Source organism: Biomphalaria glabrata, chromosome 15 (assembly GCF_947242115.1).
Source record: "Biomphalaria glabrata chromosome 15, xgBioGlab47.1, whole genome shotgun sequence".
Taxonomy (NCBI): Eukaryota; Metazoa; Mollusca; class Gastropoda; family Planorbidae; genus Biomphalaria; species Biomphalaria glabrata.
The window spans coordinates 23,873,571-23,900,684 of NC_074725.1; positions in this window are offsets into that span (position 1 = coordinate 23,873,571).

The window sequence follows — 27,114 nt, forward strand, 5'->3', positions numbered from 1 at the left end:
GGGCCAGCTTAAGAGTCAGAAGGCTGCACAACTTGGTCCAGCTTAAGAGTCAGAAGGCTGCACAACTTGGGCCAGCTTAAGAGTCAGAAGGCTGCACAACTTGGGCCAGCTTAAGAGTCAGAAGGCTGCACAACTTGGGCCAGCTCAAGAGTCAGAAGGCTGCACAACTTGGGCCAGCTTAAGAGTCAGAAGGCTGCACAACTTGGTCCAGCTTAAGAGTCAGAAGGCTGCACAACTTGGGCCAGCTCAAGAGTCAGAAGGCTGCACAACATGGGCCAGCTTAAGAGTCAAAAGGCTGCACAACTTGGTCCAGCTTAAGAGTCAGAAGGCTGCACAACTTGGGCCAGCTCAAGAGTCAGAAGGCTGCACAACTTGGGCCAGCTTAAGAGTCAGAAGGCTGCACAACTTGGGCCAGCTTAAGAGTCAGAAGGCTGCACAACTTGGTCCAGCTTAAGAGTCAGAAGGCTGCACAACTTGGTCCAGCTTAAGAGTCAGAAGGCTGCACAACTTGGGCCAGCTCAAGAGTCAGAAGGCTGCACAACTTGGTCCAGCTTAAGAGTCAGAAGGCTGCACAACTTGGGCCAGCTTAAGAGTCAGAAGGCTGCACAACTTGGGCCAGCTCAAGAGTCAGAAGGCTGCTCAACTTGGGCCAGCTTAAGAGTCAGAAGGCTGCACAACTTGGTCCAGCTTAAGAGTCAGCAGGCTGCACAACTTGGGCCAGCTTAAGAGTCAGAAGGCTGCTCAACTTGGGCCAGCTTAAGAGTCAGAAGGCTGCACAACTTGGTCCAGCTTAAGAGTCAGCAGGCTGCACAACTTGGGCCAGCTTAAGAGTCAGAAGGCTGCACAACTTGGGCCAGCTTAAGAGTCAGAAGGCTGCACAACTTGGTCCAGCTTAAGAGTCAGAAGGCTGCACAACTTGGGCCAGCTTAAGAGTCAGAAGGCTGCACAACTTGGGCCAGCTCAAGAGTCAGAAGGCTGCACAACTTGGTCCAGCTTAAGAGTCAGAAGGCTGCACAACTTGGGCCAGCTTAAGAGTCAGAAGGCTGCACAACTTGGGCCAGCTTAAGAGTCAGAAGGCTGCACAACTTGGGCCAGCTTAAGAGTCAGAAGGCTGCACAACTTGGTCCAGCTTAAGAGTCAGAAGGCTGCACAACTTGGGCCAGCTTAAGAGTCAGAAGGCTGCACAACTTGGGCCAGCTCAAGAGTCAGAAGGCTGCACAACTTGGTCCAGCTTAAGAGTCAGAAGGCTGCACAACTTGGGCCAGCTTAAGAGTCAGAAGGCTGCACAACTTGGGCCAGCTCAAGAGTCAGAAGGCTGCTCAACTTGGGCCAGCTTAAGAGTCAGAAGGCTGCACAACTTGGTCCAGCTTAAGAGTCAGCAGGCTGCACAACTTGGGCCAGCTTAAGAGTCAGAAGGCTGCTCAACTTGGGCCAGCTTAAGAGTCAGAAGGCTGCACAACTTGGTCCAGCTTAAGAGTCAGCAGGCTGCACAACTTGGGCCAGCTTAAGAGTCAGAAGGCTGCACAACTTGGTCCAGCTTAAGAGTCAGAAGGCTGCACAACTTGGGCCAGCTTAAGAGTCAGAAGGCTGCACAACTTGGGCCAGCTCAAGAGTCAGAAGGCTGCTCAACTTGGGCCAGCTTAAGAGTCAGAAGGCTGCACAACTTGGTCCAGCTTAAGAGTCAGCAGGCTGCACAACTTGGGCCAGCTTAAGAGTCAGAAGGCTGCTCAACTTGGGCCAGCTTAAGAGTCAGAAGGCTGCACAACTTGGGCCAGCTTAAGAGTCAGAAGGCTGCACAACTTGGTCCAGCTTAAGAGTCAGAAGGCTGCACAACTTGGGCCAGCTTAAGAGTCAGAAGGCTGCACAACTTGGGCCAGCTCAAGAGTCAGAAGGCTGCACAACTTGGTCCAGCTTAAGAGTCAGAAGGCTGCACAACTTGGGCCAGCTTAAGAGTCAGAAGGCTGCACAACTTGGGCCAGCTCAAGAGTCAGAAGGCTGCTCAACTTGGGCCAGCTTAAGAGTCAGAAGGCTGCACAACTTGGTCCAGCTTAAGAGTCAGCAGGCTGCACAACTTGGGCCAGCTTAAGAGTCAGAAGGCTGCACAACTTGGTCCAGCTCAAGAGTCAGAAGGCTGCACAACTTCGGGGAATTTCTTCTTGTTCCTACTTTGTAACCACCTCAAACACTGCAAGGACCTCCACTCCAGCTAGGGAACACTGATGGCGAGTCCCTTGTAGAACGGCGTATCAGTGTTGGTTCCCGGTCATTTCATCCCCGGTCACTTCAACCCCGGTCATTTCATCCCCGGTCATTTCATCCCCGGTCACTTCATCCCCGGTCATTTCATCCCCTGGTCACTTCATCCCCTGGTCACTTCATCCCCCGGTCACTTCATCCCCGGTCATTTCATCCCCTGGTCACTTCATCCCCGGTCATTTCATCCCCTGATATTTTCATCATCTGATCCTTTTTATCTAACAAATAGTAATTTAAAAAATCATGAAATGAGCAATATTTAATGTATTCATTTTTTATTTAAATGACAAAATTGTAACACGTTAATGTTTAAAAGGAATTAAAGCAAAACTTATACTGGTGACATGATATAACGAGGATGGGTGATTTCAGCCTTTATTAGAAAAAAATAAAACCTTATTTCAAGGCTAAAAATGACACGCCCATTTTCAAGAAAAAGCGATTGAAAAATCAAATAAAGTGAAACATGGTCGTACTTTCACCACACCTTGGCCTTTGATGGTAAGTTATCAGCGGCATGGTCATAATTATTGTAATAGCACTTCTATCTCTCAAAAGATTTCCATTACTTGCACCACAGCTTGGCCTTTGATGAAAACAAAGTGGAAGAGGAAACACTTTAAACGCATTAGTAACAAGTCATAAAATGTCAAAAAGCATTCTACATAATCATATTTATATATAAAATATTTAATTGGGGATGAAGTGACCGGGGATGAAATGACCGGTCACCATCAGTGTTACATATATTTGTCCTGTTAAACTCACAGTCACGTAGAATTTTCCTGCTAAAGTCACAGTCACGTCGAGGTTTCCTGATACAAATCAGTCAGTAACATTGTACTGTTTAACTCACAAAATTGATTAGCTCAGTGACGTAGCTTATCGTGCTAAACTCACAGTCATGTAGAATTTTCTTACTAAATTCACAGTCTTCAGGGCGCCTCTGAGTCCAGCCAGTTCTAATTAGTACCTGACATTAGTTGGGAAAAAGTAAAGGTGGTTGGTCGTTATGCTGGCCATATGACACCCTCGTTAACCGTGGGCCATAGAAACAGATGACCTTTACATCATCTGCCCCATAGATCATTAGGTCTGAAAGGGGAAGCTTACTTAATATATATATATATATATATTTAAAAACTACTTGAAATTGAAAAAGTACTTATGCTTGATAAAAATCATTTTGAAAGATTTGAACTTTAAAAGAGAAAAATTAATTTAATTTAATTATTATTATTATTATTATTCAAATGATTTTTAAAATTGTATTACTTTCAACTATTAAAACAAGACTATGGCTTGAATATTCCAGGCCTATTGGTGAATTCGATGTCGACCGCCTCCGAGTTTGTTTTATCACACAAACTCATTTTGTAATCTTGTTGTTCATTACATTACATCAGAATCTATTTGAAATATGATTCTTGCGATTTACTTTCATACCTGTGTCTCTTTCTTTACAGTCTATGGAAATGGAAATGTCGCTAGAGACGTGGTTATACAACACTAAAGAGCGGCTTTATGAGTTGCAGACAGACTTTAGCGCCACAACTTCATCAGACATTGGCGCGAACACACATTCCTATGAAATACAACACGCACACAAACCAAATCAAGAGGTCAAAAAAAAAACCTAGATATAAATTAGAATCCCACCGTGCCTCGTTCATCCCTCACACCCACTAGAGGGTCGCTCCCACTGGGATCGACAAAGGGATCGATTCCTAATTTAGGAGGTGATGAAAATGCAGTCTTGAATTTTGTCTCAATTTACACGAAGTCATAAGCTTAAGGAAATACATCTGTCAGCTAGTCCTGGGATTTCTCTTACAAAACTTTCTATTAAAGCAGAGCTTCAGACAAATCAAGGATTTCATTTCCAACAGGACTCTCTGAAGGTACAGGCCACCGAGTGAACAGTGGAAATACAATAATAGTTACCACACGAAGTATAAGTATCAAATTTCATTTACCAAATAATTGATTTGCATATATCAAAAAGTATTGTTTGAATGCTGTATTGTATATGGGAAGAGTGTTGCCATTTTAACCGGCCCCATAAAGGAAAATAGACGCTATTAGTTTTGTGTGGTTTGTCTGTCCGTCCGTCTGTCCCGTTGAGATCTCGTAAACTAGAAAAGATATTGAAAATCCGACATCATGATATTTTAGATCTTTCAAAGTTCTGAAGCAATGACTACTTTTTTCTTTTCTGAAAACGAAAACTTTAATTTTTAAAATCAACAATGCAAGCAGTTTTTTTTTTCATAAAATACACCGTTTTTACAACTATTCGCTATTAATGGTAACAAACACTGGAGGCTATTTATTAAGGGAGGGGACCACATATCCTATTTTTAGCGCATTTATGCTAACGGTTTTAGATTTTTGATTAGAAAAGATTATTTTTTACAATTGTATTGCTAAGTTATGTAAGTTTTTGTCATACTAACTACTACATTAAAAAAAATTGTTTACCTTTTTTTAAAGATATAAAATCTATTTAATATGCATATAAGTGAAAAATAATTTATAACAACATTCATATTATCGCGTGAACTACAATGTCGCATAGTACATACAGGATTAAATAATAAAAGTAGCGAAGAAAACAATATATATATATATATAATTATAATTGCCAACACAATACACTGTGCCTTTCTTTTGTCTTACAGAAGTATACATTAATTGTCAATTTGAAATGTAAAATAAGCAAATAAAAACAAGAGGAATAAAGACGCTCTGGGTTACACACAAACTCATAAGGGGCTCTTGTGGGTCAATTATAATCAGGTTACATTAACAGTTACTATAAAGAGACATTTTTTACGAGAATAACTACATAGGAAAGTACACAGATAGATAGATAGATAGATAGATAGATCGATAGATAGATAGATAGATAGATAGATAATTTTTATCCTTCGCTGCCCCTCTCTTGACAGGTTGAGAAACACTGGCCTACTCCAATTTTTTCTTTTTTGTGTCTTGCACATGTTATCTAATGTTTACAGATGGATAACTTCATAGTATTTATTTTCCTGCAACTGTTGCCACAAAAGGAGACTGCGTTCAAATCCAGCCCATGGCCTGTGCGAACACCTTTAATGATCTGAGCACAAAGGTAACGTTCATCTGCAAACAGAACAGATGGCGCGCAAATCTTACTCTCATGTCAACTCTTCTTAAGTACCATTAGTGACATTCGACTAATCTTTCAGCATGGCACCAGCAGACTATAATTACTCTGGGGAGGGGGATAACCCCCACCTGGCAAAATGAGCATTTTTGAAGCTTAGTTCTATTCTAAAGGTATTAAGATGAATGTGTGGGCAAGTAACTTGAACAAAATCTCGTTGTCTAAGGCCTAGTTAACAGAACAACAAAACTTTGTGTTCATGAAATATTAGTATTTGAAATGTAAACAATACACATCCGATGGATTGATCTCTCCCTCTCTCTGGCACTCTCTTTCACTCAATCTTTCTCTCACACCTCAGTCTCTCTATCTCTATGTATTACTCTGTCAACTCTTTATCATTTTGTCAAATCTCTGTCTATCACTCTATCAGGTATTGAAAGTATATATTTTTTAAACTAGATATATCGTTCGATTTTTATAAACTGTTTACATTTATGTATTAGTGTTAGAGCTTAAATATTCTATTTGCTTGTCGACCCACAGCGTAGCATACGCCGCTATTTAGGCCACTGCAACCTATGCGACAGCAGTGGGCTCGCTTTTTCATAGGACCCGCGCTAATTCTAGGTGTAAATTATAAAATTGAACCATTTTATAACCTATTAACAGATTTCCCAAGGCCTCCTGATTTGCCAGGAGCTCCTGGAAATCTGAAATCGCAAAATATACGAAAAAGTCATGGAAATCTCCAGAAATTTTAAAAATCTTTATAAAAATCATACAAATCTCCTGAAATATATAGACAAATATTGCCATTTTGTGTTGTCATTCAATATGGAAAACGCCAATCCTACGCGAGAAAAAAAAACGGCATTATGCACTAGCCGTAATTGTGTCATTGTGAAAGAAGCTTCTCGCGCCTCAAACTAATGAAGAATTACTTGAGGTCGACAATTCTCCTTGATAGATTAAAACATTTGGTAATTATTGCTATTGAGCGTGACCTATGTAGGAAAAAGAATTTTTATGATACACTGTAGGACTTTGGTACACGCAAGGCTCGTAAAGTAATTCTGTACGTAGTAAAGCATGAAAAAAATGCAAATACGAATTTATTTTCTATTATGAACTCTTAATTTTCACTTATTATCCGTATCCCTACCCAAACCTAGCCCCGCAAAATCCGTTTCGCATAGGGTCCCACAATGGTTATGTCCGGCATTGCTATTTAGTGAACTCTAGTCCTACTTGCAGAAATAATAAAGTGAGCTTTCCTTAACTTCTTGGTGTCCAGACTGTTGAGCCATGAAAGAATTATATATATATATATTATTTTTATAAATTATTTTTTTTTAGATTTTTTTGTATTCAGAGTTACCACCTTATTGCTTAGGGTATGTGCTCAGGATTTTTCACCAAAAAAAATGAGTCATTGTGTTAATCATAAAGGTTTTGAGCTTAAAACTCATTGAGCTCAAGGTCAACTCACATAAAAAGTTCTAGATCTGATAGTGGTTTAAGGTTCTCACATCTCTACTTCGGATACTAAATCTACATATCACATGTTAACGGCATGGTACATTTTTGACACATCTTAGCTAACGCCACATTTTGAAGTTCTTTTTGTAATTGCAATGGTAGACTATAAACCACCACTTTTAGTAGTTACAGTGTAGGCATTTATTTCAAAGAATTTCCAGTGCAAGTATGGGTATGAATCCAAAAGTGGAGAGCGATGGTTGGGCGATGTTTGGTACTTAAATACTTTTATTACTATCAAAAACCAATGAAAGTAAAAAAAAAGGAGTTCGATATTCAATAAGAGCACATTTGTGAAAGAAAAAAGAAACAGAAAGTTAAAAGGCTGAGTACTCCAAGGGAGTACCACCACCATTGTCTAATATTTTGTAATAGTTTGTAATCTTTGTCTTTTGCACTATCAATGATGTTTGGATACCAAGCTAATCAATGATGAAATTGTTTTTTATATATTCTTCTACAGCAGAAATCTTTGATCTTCGTTCTTCGTCTTGTTTTTACTGGATCCTATGTCTACAAACTACTTACGAGAGGTAGTTTTCTTAGATAGTCTTAGTCCTGCTGTGGTAAGTATTCACATATTCTGTTTATCTCCTTCTCCATCTAGTGTTGCTTCGAACTTGGCAGGTTATCGCTCACATCTTAGCTATTTTCTTCCAACACTCAACGTCTGTTGAGACATTCATCTTACAACAGATCATCCGTTGATCTGATAGACTTGACCAATATGAGATCTACCCAAAGATGTTTGTAGTTCGAGGTGAACAATGAAAGATTCCTGGGGAGAAACGGGAGATTGATGATTGTATATGAAAGGCGTACAATCGTTTTGAGTGTATGCACAAGGAAGATAACATTTACTGATATTTAGTATGGCTTTAGACCGTGATCAGTTTGTACAGAGAAATAAATCTTTTAAACTTTTTACAATGTTCCAAACTTCTTTCATCAAATGTTCACTAAAGTCTAATAGTTGACACCTTGGAACAGTTCACTTATTTCACTCGTTTAAGTTCTTTTTTTTTGGTACTATTGTTCAAAGTGAAATTTAAATCTTTTTTTTTAGTAATTGTAATGAAAACTATGTTTTTATATTATAGTCAGATCATTACTGCAGATACATTTTGGTTTTTTTAAATGACTTTGGTTCCAAAATCCGCTGTTGTTTTTTACCCACACTCGAGTCATTGTGCTCCGCACAACATGTGACAGATCATGACATTTGTTGAGGATGTCTTTACTTTTATATATCTTTTAGTTTAAATGTTCTTATTCCAATATTAACAACCACATATTACGTTGAAACCAAATATCACAACCAAATATTACAAATATTGCAACACAATCCATCAAGGTTCCCTGCCTCTTATTTTTTTGTTTATATTGCACTTGTTATCTAGTGTTCACAAATGGATTACTTGACAATATTATTTTTTCTTCCTAGTGTTGGCACACAGAAAGACAAACTGACGTCCACACCAGGGCCAACACCAGGGCCCACACCAGCAATAATCTAAAGCCAAATTTAATGTTCAAGTGCAAATATAGCAGATGGCGCGGAAATCTTACTCTCACGTCTGCTAGTAGTTTTGGTGAGATTGAGGAGATTCCACTTATCTCTCACCTTGGAGCCAGCAGGCGATAATTACTGGAGAGGCTTTCCTGTAATTACATAATCTAAAACTGTTTTTATTCAGAAATGTAGTTTGCTGTCCAGGCTAGTAGTTAAAACGCTTCTAATACACCCTTACAAGAAACTCAAACATCTTCTGAGTAATCTGTCAAAACTAGACATACATAATAAAACTTCAAGATCAAGGATAGATAGACTCGACAATAGAATCTGATTTGAAAGACTTGACAATAGAATCTGATTTGAAAGACTCGACAATAGAATCTGATTTGAAAGACTCGACAATAGAATCTGATTTGAAAGACTTGACAATAGAATCTGATTTGAAAGACTTGACAATAGAATCTGATTTGAAAGACTTGACAATAGAATCTGATTTGAAAGACTTGACAATAGAATCTGACTTGAAAGACTTGACAATAGAATCTGATTTGAAAGACTTGACAGTAGAATCTGAGTTACAAGACTCGACAATAGAATCTGATTTGAAAGACTTGACAATAGAATCTGAGTTACAAGACTCGACAATAGAATCTGATTTGAAAGACTTGACAATAGAATCTGACTTGAAAGACTTGACAATAGAATCTGATTTGAAAGACTTGACAATAGAATCTGATTTGAAAGACTTGACAGTAGAATCTGACTTGAATGACTCGACAATAGAATCTGATTTGAAAGACTTGACAATAGAATCTGATTTGAAAGACTAGACAATAGAATCTGACTTGAAAGACTTGACAATAGAATCTGATTTGAAAGACTTGACAGTAGAATCTGAGTTACAAGACTCGACAATAGAATCTGATTTGAAAGACTTGACAATAGAATCTGACTTGAAAGACTTGACAATAGAATCTGATTTGAAAGACTTGACAATAGAATCTGATTTGAAAGACTTGACAGTAGAATCTGACTTGAATGACTCGACAATAGAATCTGATTTGAAAGACTTGACAATAGAATCTGATTTGAAAGACTAGACAATAGAATCTGATTTGAAAGACTTGACAATAGAATCTGATTTGAAAGACTCGACAATAGAATCTGATTTGAAAGACTTGACAATAGAATCTGACTTGAAAGACTTGACAATAGAATCTGATTTGAAAGACTTGACAATAGAATCTGATTTGAAAGACTAGACAATAGAATCTGATTTGAAAGACCTGACAGTAGAATCTGACTTGAAAGACTTGACAATAGAATCTGACTTGAAAGACTTGACAATAGAATCTGATTTGAAAGACTAGACAATAGAATCTGATTTGAAAGACTTGACAATAGAATCTGATTTGAAAGACTCGACAATAGAATCTGATTTGAAAGACTTGACAATAGAATCTGACTTGAAAGACTTGACAATAGAATCTGATTTGAAAGACTTGACAATAGAATCTGACTTGAAAGACTAGACAATAGAATCTGATTTGAAAGACCTGACAGTAGAATCTGACTTGAAAGACTTGACAATAGAATCTGACTTGAAAGACTTGACAATAGAATCTGATTTGAAAGACTAGACAATAGAATCTGATTTGAAAGACTTGACAATAGAATCTGATTTGAAAGACTCGACAATAGAATCTGATTTGAAAGACTTGACAATAGAATCTGACTTGAAAGACTTGACAATAGAATCTGATTTGAAAGACTTGACAATAGAATCTGACTTGAAAGACTTGACAGTAGAATCTGACTTGAAAGACCTGACAATGAATCTGACTTGAAAGACTTGACAATAGTATCTGACTTGAAAGACTTGACAATAGAATCTGACTTCAAAGACATGACAATAGAATCTGACTTGAAAGACTTGACTGATATTGCAAGAGTTCCTCTTTTTACAAGGGGAAAAAAAAGAGATCTAGAAGAAAATCCGTAGCATGTCACATCATAATATTGCTTTTACACACCACTGTGACTATTATTACTATGTATGACGAACTTAAAAATTTCACTGATCGATCATGAAAAGCTGATTTTAGCAGTGGTTAGCAGTTGTTAGTTCTTTTTCTATAAAAACAATAGAAAAGTGATCACACTACTAAAAATGCTGTATACTCCACAAACTGTTGGTTAAATTTGCCCTCAGAAGATGAAGAATGCGTCACTAAAATATCCTCTAAGAGTCAAGCATTTAGGCCAGCAGGTCTGTGGAGTCACTAGAATGTTGTTTGTTTATCGACACTTTGTGTGTGTGTGCTATGTTCAGGTTCCTGAGATCCATTCCAAGGCTGTGGCGAGTACGAGGAAAAAGAAAACTTCTCTCTCTAATATTCAAGGTAGACAACTAACAAGAACGCAATGTCGCTAAATTCTTCAGTATCAGAAAGTACACACTTATAAAGTAAACTAGAAATCGTTTTATCAATTAGTTCAGACACAAGTTCCCCATACTTTATAGAATCTCTTAAACCGCCTACTTACTGGATGTCCAGCTCAGTGTCTTATGACATTCAATCATCTCTGACAGAAAAACTTTGGAGACTTACAATTGTCCTTTGGTGCATAATACTTGCCATGCTAAAATAATAGTTTACAATCAGGGGCAACTATTTAGTTCCTTTAATATTGAAAGGCATTAGCTGAAGTCTTATCAGTACTACTATCGATCTGCACTCAGGCTATTAGTTGTTCATTTTTAAGAAAAAGAAAACAAAATGTGTTTCTTTACATTGAACTAGTTCTGAATGTGTAAGTGCCATGATTACAAGTTCACATGTCTGTTTGTATTTAAACAATAGTGAAAAATTCCAATGTGGAGAATAAATACGCAAAGATGACCATTCAAGTAGATCTCCACTATACAAGATAATGAGCTCTATGCATCTAATTAATGCATTACATTATCTTTACGTCCAAATGTCCAGACAACTAGAATACCGATCTCATGCTAAAACAGTTTAATTGTGATTTATTTATTTATTGTTTTTAGTAGAAGAACCAATTATTTGTTAAAGACAAATCAATGTTAACCTTTTGACTTATTTCCCTGTCATGCAGCACATTGACTTTAGCGCCAGCCACTATTTGTAGATTAAGCTCAGAGAGATATTCAAACCAATCAACTTCTAGTTCTGCCTCTGCAAATAGCACCAGTCTAGCCACAGTTCAGCCAGTACAGGCTTTCAAAGAAAAACAAACTTGTCGATTAAATAGTGTGGTCAGTCATATACTAAATAAAGTGACCACAACTATTCCCCCCACCCTCACTAAAAAAAAATTGAATACAAGGAAATAGTACACTTTTAATAGCAATACTAGAATATAACATTTTATATTCGTTATTTGGATGGTCCGTTTTTCGGTAAACGTCATATATATATATATATGTGTGTGTGTGTATAAGTAATACTGTTGTAACCCCGCTCCCGCGCTACACTAATGGTGCGCATCTGAGCACTACTGAACACGACTAGTGAAAGACATATTGAGACAGGAAGAAGGACTGTAGTGAGCCGGCTAAAAGTCATGGGAGTCTGAACAATCTGGTGCTGAGTGCTGTCCTGCGTGATACTAGGAAACTGTGTGGGAGACCTGGAGCGACACTGGGAAGTGTGTCGGTGGTCTGTTCTGTGTTCTGGTATGAAGTAGGACTCTTAGAACTTAAGACATATTACTCCCTGTGACTTTATAGCAGACGTCCAAGTCTAACTAGTAACTATTACTATTTGTTGATGCTTGTGCTAGTTATACTAAATAAATACATCGTTTACCTGTCTTTCGTTGAGTGCCTGCCTTAGAGAGTTACAACAATACATTTTTTTACATTCTGACCCTTCATTCTTTCTAACGTTTTGTGTGTACCCCAGAATAGGTTCTATCTGAGGTTAGTTGAAAAACGTAAACACTCTGCCCTTGCAAGCTAAGGGGGATTGCATTGAGCTCCCCAGTGGGGTGCAGTGCAGATTCCCGACGTCAATTATTTCCGGTATTTAAAACTTCGCAATGACAAAAAATGCAGATACTCTGATAACTTAAGTGCATCCTTTTGCTAATCTTCTATTCAAAAATTGTAAGTCAAAAAACTATTCTGATATTGATTACATTTTATTAAATGGAGTCCAGCGACAGGTAGAAATTAGCACTATAGTTTAGCTGTATTTTTTTATTGGAGGGAGGTGTAATCAAAAACATATTTTGGCTACACTCATGAAATTTATTAATTTTAGCTTTGCTTTTCCTTTTGAAAAGAGATGGTTTAACCTGAAAACTCCACATGAAATTTGGTGACTGTACTTTGTTTTAGATTTTTTATCGAAAAGGGGAGTGTTATCGTCAAAACTCAAAACCATCAGTTCTGGGGTTTAAAACTCAAAACACTCTGGGGAGGGGTTTAAACTTAAACCCTCTAAAGGTGGGCTTTCAACTCAAAAGACAAAAAAAGACAAAATTAAATTAAAAAGAAGTCACAAAATTCCATCCCACCCCCTGCTGGGGGGATTTCATTGGGGGTGGGGGTGTTGGAACCTCGAAAAGCCCCCAAGCTACAAACCCATGCAACTATGATCATCTTTAGTATATATATATCTAAGGCAGAGGAAGCTCTGACTTTGCTAAGGATTGAATTCAATTCATTTTTTCGTAATTTTTTCCTATCTTAAATTTTTTTTAAAAATATGCTTTAATAACAAGGTTTGGTGGCTGAACGCTTTTTTCCGAACCGAGGGTTCCAGGTGAAGACTGGGATTTAAAGAATCGGAAATTTTAGGACTCCTAAGAACTCAGCAAAAATCCAACGAGTACCTGACATAAGATTGGGACATTGGTTGGTCGCTTCATTGGCCACATGACATTCACGCTAATTTTAGGCTTCAAACCATCTTCTACCGTCGATCTTAAGGTCCTAAAAGGGGGAGGCACTTAAACTGTGCATTTGTTAGAAGCGAATGAGTTCAGGGAAAGATTCTATCTAAACAGAAACTTAATTAACTTTTAGCTAAAGTAAAAGATCAAGAACTGATAGAGTCATTTCTTAGCTAAAGTAAAAGATCAAAAAATGAGTCATTTTCACTTTTCACCTAGAAATCGACACTTATGATTCCTATGACTCAAATTTTAGAATAGCAATGTCCGAATTCATTGTATTAATAAATGGCACTACTAACCACTCAGCCAGTGGATAAATCTAATTCTCGGCTAGTCTTGAATCTCAACTAACCATATACTTTTATATAAGAACTAATCTTCTGCCTGAATGAGGCGCCGGAATGTTTCAATTATGCAAATGAGATGGCTCCTTTCCAGAAGACGTTACTTCGCGGGAAACGATTTTTGTTTCTGTGTTTTTACTTTCAACCTGGTCAGAAAGTGCATTGAGACATTCGATACAAATAAAATGTATTGCTGATGTCCTTAAATATAGAAATACTATTTTCATTTTATACTTTTACTTCAGATTTTTAAAAATGTTTTCGTATTTTAATTATAACATTGGTTGTTTCTATTGGTATTATCTAACTTTAGCTTGTTATCTAGCTTTAGCTTACCTTTAATTAGAAACTTTCTCAGGGTTCTGGAACCTTTTCCCCAAAGTTACATGCGCTATAAAATGGGGACATGCTGCTTAGACTACACAAAAAACAACAACACTATTCTGTTGTATGTCAGTGTATGTAAGTGACTTGATATGTACGTCTACGAACTTAAGTGTACAGATCTTCTGATCAGTACAAATTCTACAGACGCAGATTTGACACCTTTACAGTATAGATTCAAAATCTAGGATATGCTAGAATGAACGTGGTTAATGTCCACCCCTTCACGTCTCTCTCTCTCTCTCTCTCTCTCTTTCGCGATTTCTCTTTCTCAATCTTATTATTTCCATTTAACATGTACACAAAAAATATCTCCTCAGCCTTCATTGTTTTATTCTAGTTCTAGGTGTTTTTATATCCTGTTATTACTGTAAAACATCTTTTAGTTTAATTACAATTTCGCCATTTTATTTTTTAAATTAGCTATTAAATCCGGTGATGCATTCTGGGATATCTCGTCCTTCATTTTCCTAAGCCCACCGTCTGAAAATAAAATTGAACTTTATTTGAAAATCTTCTAAAACGAAAGTTAGGCACAATGGCTTTTCTATAAAATCCCTAAAGTGAGATTTTTTAAAACATTTTTTGTGTCTTGCTCAAATTGTGACGGTATCTTTCTGAACAATAACATTGTTCTTAGCCATGGGAACTGGCCACCAAAACAAGGACATGGAAATGGCATAGATATTATAATCACAAATTCAACAAGTCGCATGCCATCTCCTTGATTTGTTTTTCCCAGCCTCCACTCCATATTCAGCCAGAGCATCTTTGTTCATCTCCAGGGTTAATCCACTCAGAGAGTTCTGATCCATAGCACCAGATTTATGGGATGTCCTATAGGGCCAAATATATTGATGAATGATGCTCTGTGTTGCTTCTATGCACGAGTATATGCGTAAATATCTTTCTTTGATTCTATTCGTTTTCTTAAGCATTTTTGTACACATATTTTTTATTTTCGAATTTCGACCGACCACTTTGCAAGAAAACCAAAGGGGAAAACAACAAAAGTACATTAGTGATTAAATGTACTCCATCAAAGTGTCTTTAGAAATTCTGTGTCGTTTACTATGACCCCCATTACAAACTAGGAGATATGAATAAAATTATAAAACTAAAACAGACACAGACATCATTGAATTGCTTTCAGAAAGGAAAAAAAAAGGCACAAGGTCGACCTACCAGTAATCATTTAGATTGACGTCTCTCGGACGATGATGAGAGAATAGCACCAGACTGGAATTAAAAAATTGATTGTATAATGTCAAGATTGTAGTCATCTACAAACCATTTCATTCCATGACTTTATTTCATAACAATGGGATATGAGTAAGGATATTGTTGGTCTATTAGTAATACATATCCTGACTTTCTTTAGTAGCGACAATTTTAACAAAGTAAATATATATAGGCAGACACAATACAAAGACGTTTCATATTGTGTTGTATAAAAGTTGAAAGAAAATAGGTCAATTATGTCATCAAGACCAATACGACTACTAAGAAGGAATCACTTGACTAGATATTGATCAAGCTGATACGACGTTTTGTTTTGATCATCTTATGAAATACAGACTTCAACAAAAGACGATGGTTACATGCTATGCGTGTAGCTAGGTGGACAACATTAGTTAACTTATGATATTAAACAAGGCTTCATTGCAATTCATTTTTTGTCTGAAATATTGACACATTTTTCGCCATTGAGAATGTACTCATAAACGTAATAATTACTTTTACAGCCTAGAACTTCCTAACATTTTTCATTAAATACCATGTAAGCCTAGTTTTTAACGTTCACTCTGTCTTATATGTATATTCTGTCCTCCTGATGAGGTTTTATCTCTTTTATTGTCTGACTCAGTGGGTCTCACGGCGTTTTCTCTCAACATAAGATAATTTATAAGAACAAAGAAAATAATGGAAATGCACAATAAATGTCTAAAAATAGAATATGTAGACTTTTCTTTATCAGCAGATTTGTTTTTTTAATTATCTGTTCATTATATAAGTTGTGTTAAAGAAGAAAATAATACAAATATTTCAAAATAAGAGCAGAGCATTTAAGAGTTTATAAATTACTTTGGTTCTCTTTTGTTGATACGTGTAGACAGTTTTACCCGCTCAATGTTTCGGTATTTTTAATGTATCAATTTTTTTTTTTTTTACTTTGCCTGACACAGAACTAATCATTTTATAGAATGTCTAGGCAAAGTAGGAAATGGAGAATCATTTTGTACTTTACTTTAAAACGCATGGCATTTCTCTATAATATATATTTACTTGTTAGTCTTATGTTCTTGTCTCTGTTTTTGTACTAACATTTGTATTGAGTCTCATTATGAAGGGTACATGAACAAGAAGAAAATATGAGAAAGAACAGGAGATAAACACGTGACCAGAATTAGTGTTAGCTGAAATGTAGCGCCGAGAAGAGTTGGGTAGTGCTAGTGAATTAGTGAAATGTTATTTTGTCCTGAATACTTACATATATGAATAATGAAATAATATTAGCTCTACTATTACTTCACGACCAAGCGTTTAAGTTTGTGCATGTTAGGAATTAAATATTTAAGTATTGTATTTAAAACAAAATGTATGTGTAGTGGGGAGGACATAATATACGGGTCGGCTGAACTTAACCAAGCACCGGTCAGCAAAGGGTCAAGTTGACCTCTGCCCCGGTAGCTGGGATTTGAATTCCTTTTCCTGCTGGCATCCTCCATTAAAACTTGCTGCTACGCACTACACCAATACCACCTTGTCTGATCCTGCTGTGTTTGTCCTAAGTTCATTGTTTTGACCAAGGCTGCAGGTTTTTTTTTTGTGTATATTATACTTGAAATAAGCCTCCTGACTTGCTTCGTCATTTTGGTTGTCATATTGCCGAACCCACCACATATGAATAAAGGAATACATTGTGTTGTGCTGATATAACATGCTTAGAGTAGAATAGTAATATTGTTATGCCTTAACTAGTCTTAACACTAGGGTGACAAGAGTTTGTATATCAGACAAAGGAACTACTGAGAGTGTTTCAAAAGACTTGTGAATAATACATTGATGTTCCTTATTTCAACAGCAGCATTATGTCTATTTATACAGCAATGACGGCAACAGATATGTCTGAGCTTTGGTGCAGTAAAGTTGATCAAAAAAACAATGAATCATAAGCATTGATCGTAAACATCTTAGAGCTAGACACAGTCTTCAGACAACTTATTATCTAGGAATACATCCATATTTAGTGGCATCCAACAGCCTAGTGGAGATGTTCCTACATGGCAGGAAAACTATAAATAGATCGCCTTTTTTGGTGTCTCCGGAGTACAAAATAAAGTGTCACTAACCTATGTGTGTTTTTTAAAAGGTAGATGCTAATGTTGGTACACTCCTGAGCAGAATATAATTTAGGCTCTTCCGTTTATAGCACAAAAACCAACAAAAAAATATTTAAAATACTTTTTTTCAAGGCGATCCATGCTACAGAAACTTTTAGAAACTTTGTTTTTTATTACCAGGGCCGGATTTGAGTATGTTGAGGCCCCAGGGCAGATTCCTTGTTTAGGCCCCAGTTATTTCTTCGAAAGTTTTAAATAAAAATCCACTTATGAAATGAAAATAATTGTATCTAAAAGCATGCTACATTTTAGAAGGAAGAAAGAATAAAGATTTCTTGTTAATTTGACCTAAATTTCCTTTTAAAACAAATACTAAATATACATATTTTAGTTTAAAAAGCTATATTTTTTTATTTTGTGGAGACCAAAGTCACTGGAAGATGCACTGTAGCTAGTCTGGAGCTGAATTTACTTATTCCGAGCTTGCTATAGGTGTACACTTCTTAATCACATTTTTGGTAGCCATAAAAGGCGAAAATAATTTTGTTTATATATGAGACTTACATACAATACATACTTATATATATTTAATTCTCTTCATGGCTCAAGAGTTTGGACAAGAAGTAAAGGAAAGATTACTCTTTTATTTCTGCAAGTCGGACTAGAGTTACCCTACGAAAAAAAAAGGAGGGGAGGGAGAATAAGTAGTATTCACCCGTCACAAAATAGCCGTTGTGACCAAGAAGTCATGGAAAGATCACTCTTTTTTATTTCTAGCGGCGAAATCACCCGTCACTAAATATCAGGGCCGTACTCAACCATAGTGGGACCCTATGCGAAACGGATTTCTCTGGGCCAAGTTTGGGTAGGGAGACGAATAATAAGTGAAATTTAAGAGTTTGTATTAGAAAATATATTCGTCTTTTCTTTTTATTCACTCTTTACTACGCACAGAATTACTTTACGAGTCTTGCGTGTAACGAAGTCATACAGTATATCATAAACATTCCATTTCCTACATAGATCACGCTCAATAGCAAGAATTGCCAAATGTTTTAATCTATCTAAGAAAATTGTTGACCTCAAGTAATTCTTCATTACTTTGAGGCGCGGGAAGCTTCTTCACTATTACTTATGCCGTTTATTTTATCGCGCATAGGATTGGTGTTTTCCATATTGAATAACACCCCAAAATGACAATTATTGATTATATAATTTAGGAGATTTGTATGAGTTTTCAAAAGATTTTAATAATTTCCTGATATTTCTAGGACTTTTTCGTATATTTTGTAATTTCAGGAGATTTCCAGGAGCTCCTGGTAAATCAAGAGACCGCGAGAAATCTGTTATAAGTTACAAAATGGTTTATTTTAAGTATTTATACAGCTAGAATTATCGCGGGGCCTAAGAAAGTGCGGGGCAGACTGCGGACGCATAGGTTTTAGTGGCATAAGGCCGGCCCTGTAAAATAGCGGCGTATGCTTCGTCGCCAGTAGACTAGTTTCTTATTATTAGCGTTATATATATATATATATATATATATATCTTGGAAACAAAGCAACGGGCGTAGCATGTATGACATGCTAGTTAGTATATTTCATAAAGCTAAGTGATTAATTATCTACACACTTTGAATGACTCCTGTACTAAAATATGTCCGCCAGTTCATGCTTGTATCTGCTTAGCTGACGTAAACCTCAGAGTAAACTGACGTAATATTATTTATAAGTACCGAAGAACAAGATGAACTGTTTAACTTAATGTAGACTTTAAAAGTCCATCAGCTTATAATCTCATGTTTCAGAAAAACGACAAGAATAGTCTACAATATAATCTGTTAAGTTTTTTTCCCTGACATGACTCAAAGAAGGATAATGTTTAGTAGAACTCAATGTCCAACATTATCTGACATAATAGAATTAAAGTCACAATATCTAAGGGGAGATAATTGACTATTGTCAGTGCAATTTTTTTTTGACCTGCGAATGTTTTTGAAGCAATTTTCTTTCTTAGAGCCTTCTTTTAAAACCAATGGAAGAGCTGGCAGTTCCTGTGATGAGTATAAGAAATAAGGGGTCTCGACTTCGAATTCCGACTCGAACTGAGTTGTGTTGGCTGAACCGTAGCGTATTAAATATGTTATAGCATGGAGAATGCACTCAACACATGTAGTACACAAACAAAAATACACTGTCTATTCATACAGTCTTTTCTACAGAACAAATCCACGGTAACTATTTGGATAATTGGAGGAGCGGTGGTTGAGCGGTAAAGCGCTTGGCTTCTGAACCGCGGGTCCAGGGTTCGAATCCTAGTGAAGACTGGGATTTTTAATTTCAGGATCTTTTGGGCGCCTTTGAGTAAAACCAGCTCTAAAGGATACATTACATTAGTTTCGAAAAGTAAAGGCGGTTGGTCGTTGTGCTGGCCACATGACACGCTCGTTAACCGTGGGCCACAGAAACAGATGAACTTTACATCATTAGCCGCAAGGTCTGAAAGGGGGAAACTATTAAGATAATTGTTTTACTTTACAAAATTTAAAAATCAATATCATTTATTTTTAGAGACAACAAACAAAAGGGCAAATATTTTTTTACAAAGCATATATCAACTCACTCTGTCTGTCTGATACAAAGTTTGAGCACTTCCCATTCTCGGATCAAGTTGAAACTTTTCATAATTATTCAATACGACAACAATATATGAATCAATAAAAAATTAACCAATTAAAGAAGAATCAATTATTAGTAATTAATATTAATTTTCTTTCATGTGTCTGAAAGAGATCTAAACCCTGCCATCTTGAAATTAACGGTTCTTTCCCTTAAATAAGCTTTGTTTTTTAAAAGAGTTTTCTTTTTTCTTTTGCAGCTTATAAAACGGTCACCTTCCCACCTCCACGTTTCCAACTCTACTGAGTATCAGTTTCAATTGAATGATGACCATCGCAGCCCTCTTGAATCGTTCAATGTTTTGTATCGGAAATATTCAAGATATTAAAGAACTCATTTCCAACTCATTTCCAGGACACGGTTAGTCTCTGAAGAGACATAATTAAGGTTCATATAGAAAAGAAAGTTGATCATTACCAAGCTATTAGTCAAAGACTTGAGCAAAGACTTTTAAAAAATAATAATTCCATATATTTGACTAACAAGAAATAAAAGTTAGGAACTAGACGGAAGGAGACTAACCAACCGAAATATAAGAATATCGATGAGCTTCACAGAGTTAATTATTTTAATGTAGACCCTCTGGTGATATTATAATATGTTACACAGTGACTAGCACATCATTAGCAGAGTCAGGCTGACTTCATTAGAAATCTACTTCAATTCGCACGTGTTGTTAGTTGACATTAAATATAATCATTGTGTTGTATGTACATTCATGTTAATAAGTCTCAACTCATCACACAAAATACACTTTCAGGATAGGAAACGAAACACATAGAAAGAAATGGTCTCTAGAAATGGAACAATTGAATATGTCTAGAGTAGCAGGAGTTATAAATAACAGGAATAGCGAAAACTATGTTTCTCCAGACAGCTAGTCCAACTCCAGACAGCGAGTCCAACTCCAGACAGCGAGTCCAACTCCAGACAGCTAGTCCAACTCCAGACAGCTAGTCCAACTCCAGACAGCTAGTCCAACTCCAGACAGCTAGTCCAACTCCAGACAGCTAGTCCAACTCCAGACAGCTAGTCCAACTCCAGACAGCGAGTCCAAGTAACTTTTGTATCTCCAGACAGCTAGTCTATCTAACCTCTGTATCTCCAGACAGCTAGTTTAGGTAACCTCTGTATCTCTATGCAGCTAGTCTAGATATCCTTTGTATCTCTAAACAGCTTGTCCAAGTAGTCTTTATATCTCCAGACCACTAGCGGATCCAGAACTTTGGAATGGGGGGAGGGCGATTTATTTCAAAACTCTAACCCCTAACCCTAACCCTATGCATAAACGTGCGTACAACATATATATATATATATATATATATATATATATATATATATATATATATATATATATTTATATAACGCGTGTGCGCTACAATATCTACTATTACCGCAGAATTTATCAACACATAAAACATTTACTAATCCTTCATAACAAATTAGAAATGACAAAGTCTAAGACTATTGAAAATTTTACATAGTAATATAGCTATAATAAAAAATGACACATGACAAGATTAGTATTGAATGATAAATAAGCAGTGATACATTAAAAAGGTAAATGAAAAAATAATACTATTGTCTGTCTGGTAAAAAGTTTGTACACGTTATTTCTCGAACACTCAATCTGAAATCAAACTAAAATTTTGCACAATTATTTCTTTTACCTGACAACACAAGAGCCAATTACTTAATTAAATATTGCTAATTATTTATTTTGTTTGGTATTTTTAACAAGGGAAAGAAATTGTAATTGAATCAGGTAATGGTATAAGCTGAATTGGTCCTTTTATAGGTTGCCGCTTTAAAGTAAGTATGAAACACGACAAAAGGATAACGGTAAAATTTCCCCTAATGTCCCTTAATTTCTCCCGCCCCTTCCCCACCACCACCTATTTTCCCAACTGGTCCAGACAAGTGGTAGGATCATAGCGTTGTGAGAACACTGAAAGCATGAAGTAGCCCTAAACAAAAACAATAGGTACAAATATTTTGAGACGTTACTTCAAAAAAGAAGATGATAACGTTCTACGCGTCAAGCATTCAGCCATACATATTAACCAATGACCTAAATTCTTTCAAGTCACTGGTTTTCCTGGATAGCTCAGGCAACCCATTCCATCCTCTGATAGCGCTAGGGAAGAAGGAAAATTTGTACAAATTTGTCCAAGCATATGGGACGAGGAATGTGCCTTTATCTTTGTGTTTTTCTGAGTATTTTATTAAATTTTGTTTTTGTATTTGAAGATTGAAGATTGAATTTGAATATGTTTTATGTATAATTGCTACTTTACTTTTAAGTCTTCTATTCTGAAGGATTTCTAAATTTAGTGATTTTTTTTTTTTTTTACTAAAGGTGTTACTCTGGTCAAATGTAAATATTCGTTTGTTATGAATCTCACTGCTCTATTTTGTGTCTGTTCCAGTTTCTTAATGTTTTCTTGAGTTGAGGAGTCCCAAACAGAGGATGCATATTCTATTATTGGCCTAACCAAGGTTAAATAACATTTTAATTTTATGTTCTTATTTGATTTATAGAAATTGCTTTTAATAAACCCTAATGCTTTGTTTGACTTTTTGATAGTTTCATCAATATGGGGATTCCATGACAGTTTTTCATTTATTATAACACCTCGGTATTTTGCGTTTTAGTCTGTGTTATTGGTTTACCATGAATAAGATAAGTGGAATTAATTTGTTTTAGTTTTTTTTTGTTATTTATTTACTTATTTACTTAAATACTTATTTACATGACTGATCCAAAACTAATTGGTACAACTACATTTCGTCTAAGCTCTTTTTTGTTTTAAAGTATTTTTATGTTTTCCTGTTTAACAAGTTATAGTGTCCAGAGCTTCGTCCTGCAATAGTAATCAAAAGTGTTTTCATGATATGCAAGTAATTAGATTGTCTTTAAATCCTACAAATTTAATAAACAAAATTTTTTAGAGCTTTTTATTTTAGTAAGTATTTTTGACTGTCTACAAAGAATGTATAATTTGACCAACATAATACAATTTGAGACTCTCTATGGTATCCCAATTGGACGTATTAGAGGTTTTTAACTGTTTTATTTTTTCAGCTCATTTCATGTTGATGCATTAACGAGTGTCTGAAGGGAAGACGGAAATTAGCCAAGAAGCCAAGACAGTTACACCCAACTCCAAGAGACATCGGTCTCATCCCGTTCCCGCCGGGGTGAGCGGCGCCCTCGCCGGTCTTCTGGCCGGGCTCTTGTTCTGCTAATTAGGTACCTCGCTTTACATCATTGGTAAGAGGAGGAGGGGAGAGGCAGGGGGAGGGGGAGACAACCAGGAGAAGAAAAACTTCCGTCAGACGAGAAAGAAAGAAGAAACGAGGGAATCTTAAAAGGCTTTCTACCCGCGGGTTGTCCTGGCAATTTCTGAGGAATAAAAACTCCTTGAGGCCAAACTGATTTCTGTCTACTTCAGAACATTATTAATTGGCATGATTATTTGGACTCGGTCCGAGTTCGCTCTGCTAGTTTTTAATTCTAGCAGTTGTGGCCAGATTTCGTTAAGGCTTCATGATCTTCCTTAACCTATTAACACTTGAATCCAAACAGGTTTCTTCTCCTAAAGGCGAAATCTATTTACTAATATCTTTACATAAAAAGTCTAGATTATTCCAGTGTCTCATTCAAAGGTAAATATTTTAAATGCTTATTGAAACGTTTAGGTATAGACAAATTATCTGTTATCCAAAGGGCTCTCTTCCTCCCAAAAATTCTGAATAAAACAAACACAAAAACAACAACAGATTTGTAACTTCTAGCCTAGCTAGTTATAAATAGCCGTAACTCAGTAGTTTGTAAGACCCAAGTGAAAAGATTGCTAGGTAAGACTATATGTATATCTATTCTTCAAGATTTCTGAGAACTTTGTTACGTATATTACCTGACACTTATTGACATGTTTCTTACGAAGTGTATTGCATGAGTGGTTGTCCCTATTGGATGTCATAGTATACTATACTTTTACTATATTTTACACAACTAGAGTTGAATTGATTCTTAGTATATACAGAATTAAAATGGAATTTCCTATTTACAACATGTCAATAAAATATTAGGTTAACACCCTATTTATTCCAATAATTTTATTTCTATTTATAACCGCTGTTGCCAAACTAAATGTACATGCATGTAAACAGAGAGTTAAAAGAGCAAACTCATTTAAACATGATTCATAAAGGTACATCTTGATGTTCATCTGAGAACAGGGAATGTTGGCGTACTCTGAAAAAGACTTTATCATTCAAAAGACCAAAAATAGACGTGGCACTTAATGTCAGGAAGAATCAGTCGAGGATGAAAACTGCTTATGAGAACTAAACTTTACAAACTTCACAAACCAAGATTTGATTTTTTTTCTCTCTCTTCAGAGACCACGAATGAATTAAATATTATATCTTTGGGTCACGTGATTGATGGAAATGTCCTGCTTCATTACTGACTTCTGTATTTAAAGATAAATTTAATTGTTATCCTATATTTTATACATTGTTACATGGAATAATGATAACTATTGTATTGGTGATATTTAATATTGCGAAATAAAAAATTGACATTTAAATAACAAAAAAAAAAGGAAATAAAAATAAATAAAAAAAGCATTGATTGATCTAATGTCTAAATTGAATATGTCTCAGAAATTACATGATTGAGTTTATCAGCTCATCTAAATATTTTTTGGTCTTGTTATATTACAACACAAATTATTTTCTAGGAAAATCGAATGAGTTTTAGAAAATGTTAAAGTATATAAAATCAACTATAAAAAACGCTCCGTAAAAAGTGTGTCCAATTTACTGGTAGACACAACACCATATCACTTTCAAATCTTGATAGAACACTTCTACAGACTTTAATCTAGACGCCATACGACCAACACCAACTTATGGATTAAATTATTTAACAATAGAACTTGCCCATTATCTCTAGTGGTACACAATTACTCGTTTGGCTGCTCAAATGGAGCCAAGCTATAACTAATATTCCCTGTTCCTAGCCGCCCCTAGCCAAGGGAGACAAGTCGCTCGTAAAACAGAATGAGCTCCTAAGTGAAAAAAATTCTTTGCTCGAATTACTTTCTCTTTGCAATGATGTTATGGGCCAGTTCAATTATCTCCCTTGTAATGACATTTACAATAGATAGCTTTCTTGTAGTGTATTAGAGCTCAATTACAAATTACTTTTTTTTTCAGATATTAGCATACATTTTTGGTATTCATTTGAAGGCAGAGACCATACCCCACACCACATATACACTTTTTTTCACTATTGTCGTATATAGAGACTTCAAATCATATGGTGTTTGAGATTGTTTAGGGCCTTTTTTCCGCATAAATTAAAATTTTACCCTCAGCATCTATATACAACATTGACAGAGAGTTCTGTAACCGTTATGATCATTTGACTAGTGACCAGGCAAGTTTTAGAGTGTCGCACTTTTGTTGCCCGAGTCTTTCAGCTCTTCACAAGTCAATAGATAGAACAGCATACAGAGTAAGTATCCTCCTCATCAAGTATTTTAAAACCAACTGGTCTTAGTGATAAAGATTTGGACTACCCAGCCAAGTGTTCTCTGATGTAGTAAAGGTCAAGGCTACCCAGCCAAGAATTTCCTGGTACAATAAAGTTCAAGGTTATCCAGCAAACAGTTCTCTGATTTAGTAAAGGGAAATGCTACCCAGCCACGAATCTCAAACTAAGTAGTAAAGGTCAAGGCTACCCAGCCAAGAGTTTGCTGATGAAGTAAAGGTGAAGGCTACCCATTCAAGAGTTCGCTGATGTAGTGAAGTTCAAGGTTTATTCTTATAGATTTGTATAGACTGCTGCGTTGTCCTGAATAACGGGCTCCTGATTAGTTAGAGAAATTATTGGTCGTTGTGCTAACAGGATACAAATCCTCAGAAATGAGTAGCATCTGGGTGTTTGGAAACATTGGCTAGAAATAGTTCATTACATTGTAACAAGCTTCATGTTATTTTATGTTACATGTGAAAATTAAATAGATAGATATTAACAGTCGAAATTATGAACATTGTTATAACCCTGCCATGCATACCGCCATTCAAGATAGTTCAGAAGGTGCGCACTGCCAGAAACCAGACTGAGAAGGATGTCGACATTAGGAAGAGGAAAACAAAGTCCGCCCAAGTCTAGAGCCGATATGAAGAGTCTGTGCTAAAGACAGATGTTGTTATAATGTGTTTGTGATGTCCTGCAAATAAACATTGTTGCCTCGTTGAATTGCCTCACTTAAGTTATTACAATATATTGTAATGGGCATTGATGTCATCTGGGTATTTATGTCATCTGGGTATCGACGATATCTGGTTATTGGTGTTATACGGTTAGTAATGTCATATTGGTATTGATGTCATCTTGATATTGTTGTCTGGTTACTGAAGCCATCTGGGTTTTGATAACATCTGTGTATTGATGTCATCTGGATATCGATGTCATCTGGGTATTGATTACATTTGTGTGTTTAAAATATTTGGGCATTGATGACATATTGGTATTGTTGACATCTGGGTTTTGATGACACCTGGGTAGTAACATCATCTAGGTATTAAAGTCATCTGTATTCTGAGTATTCTTACATCACTTGGCATTGATGTCATCTCTCAAACTACATATCCCAGATGTCCAATTGCTAGTTCAAACTGTATAAGAAGAAACGTAGTCCGACTACAGAAATAAAACCTTTGAATCCGTCAAAACCTGGCTTACCAAGCTAAGCTAGAATACCAAAATCTGGCTTACCAAGCTAAGCTAGAATACCAAAACCTGGCTTACCAAGCTAAGCTAGAATACCAAAACCTGGCTTACCAAGCTAAGCTAGAATACCAAAATCTGGCTTACCAAGCTAAGCTAGAATACCAAAACCTGGCTTACCAAGCTAAGCTAGAATACCAAAACCTGGCTTACAAAGCTAAGCTAGAATAC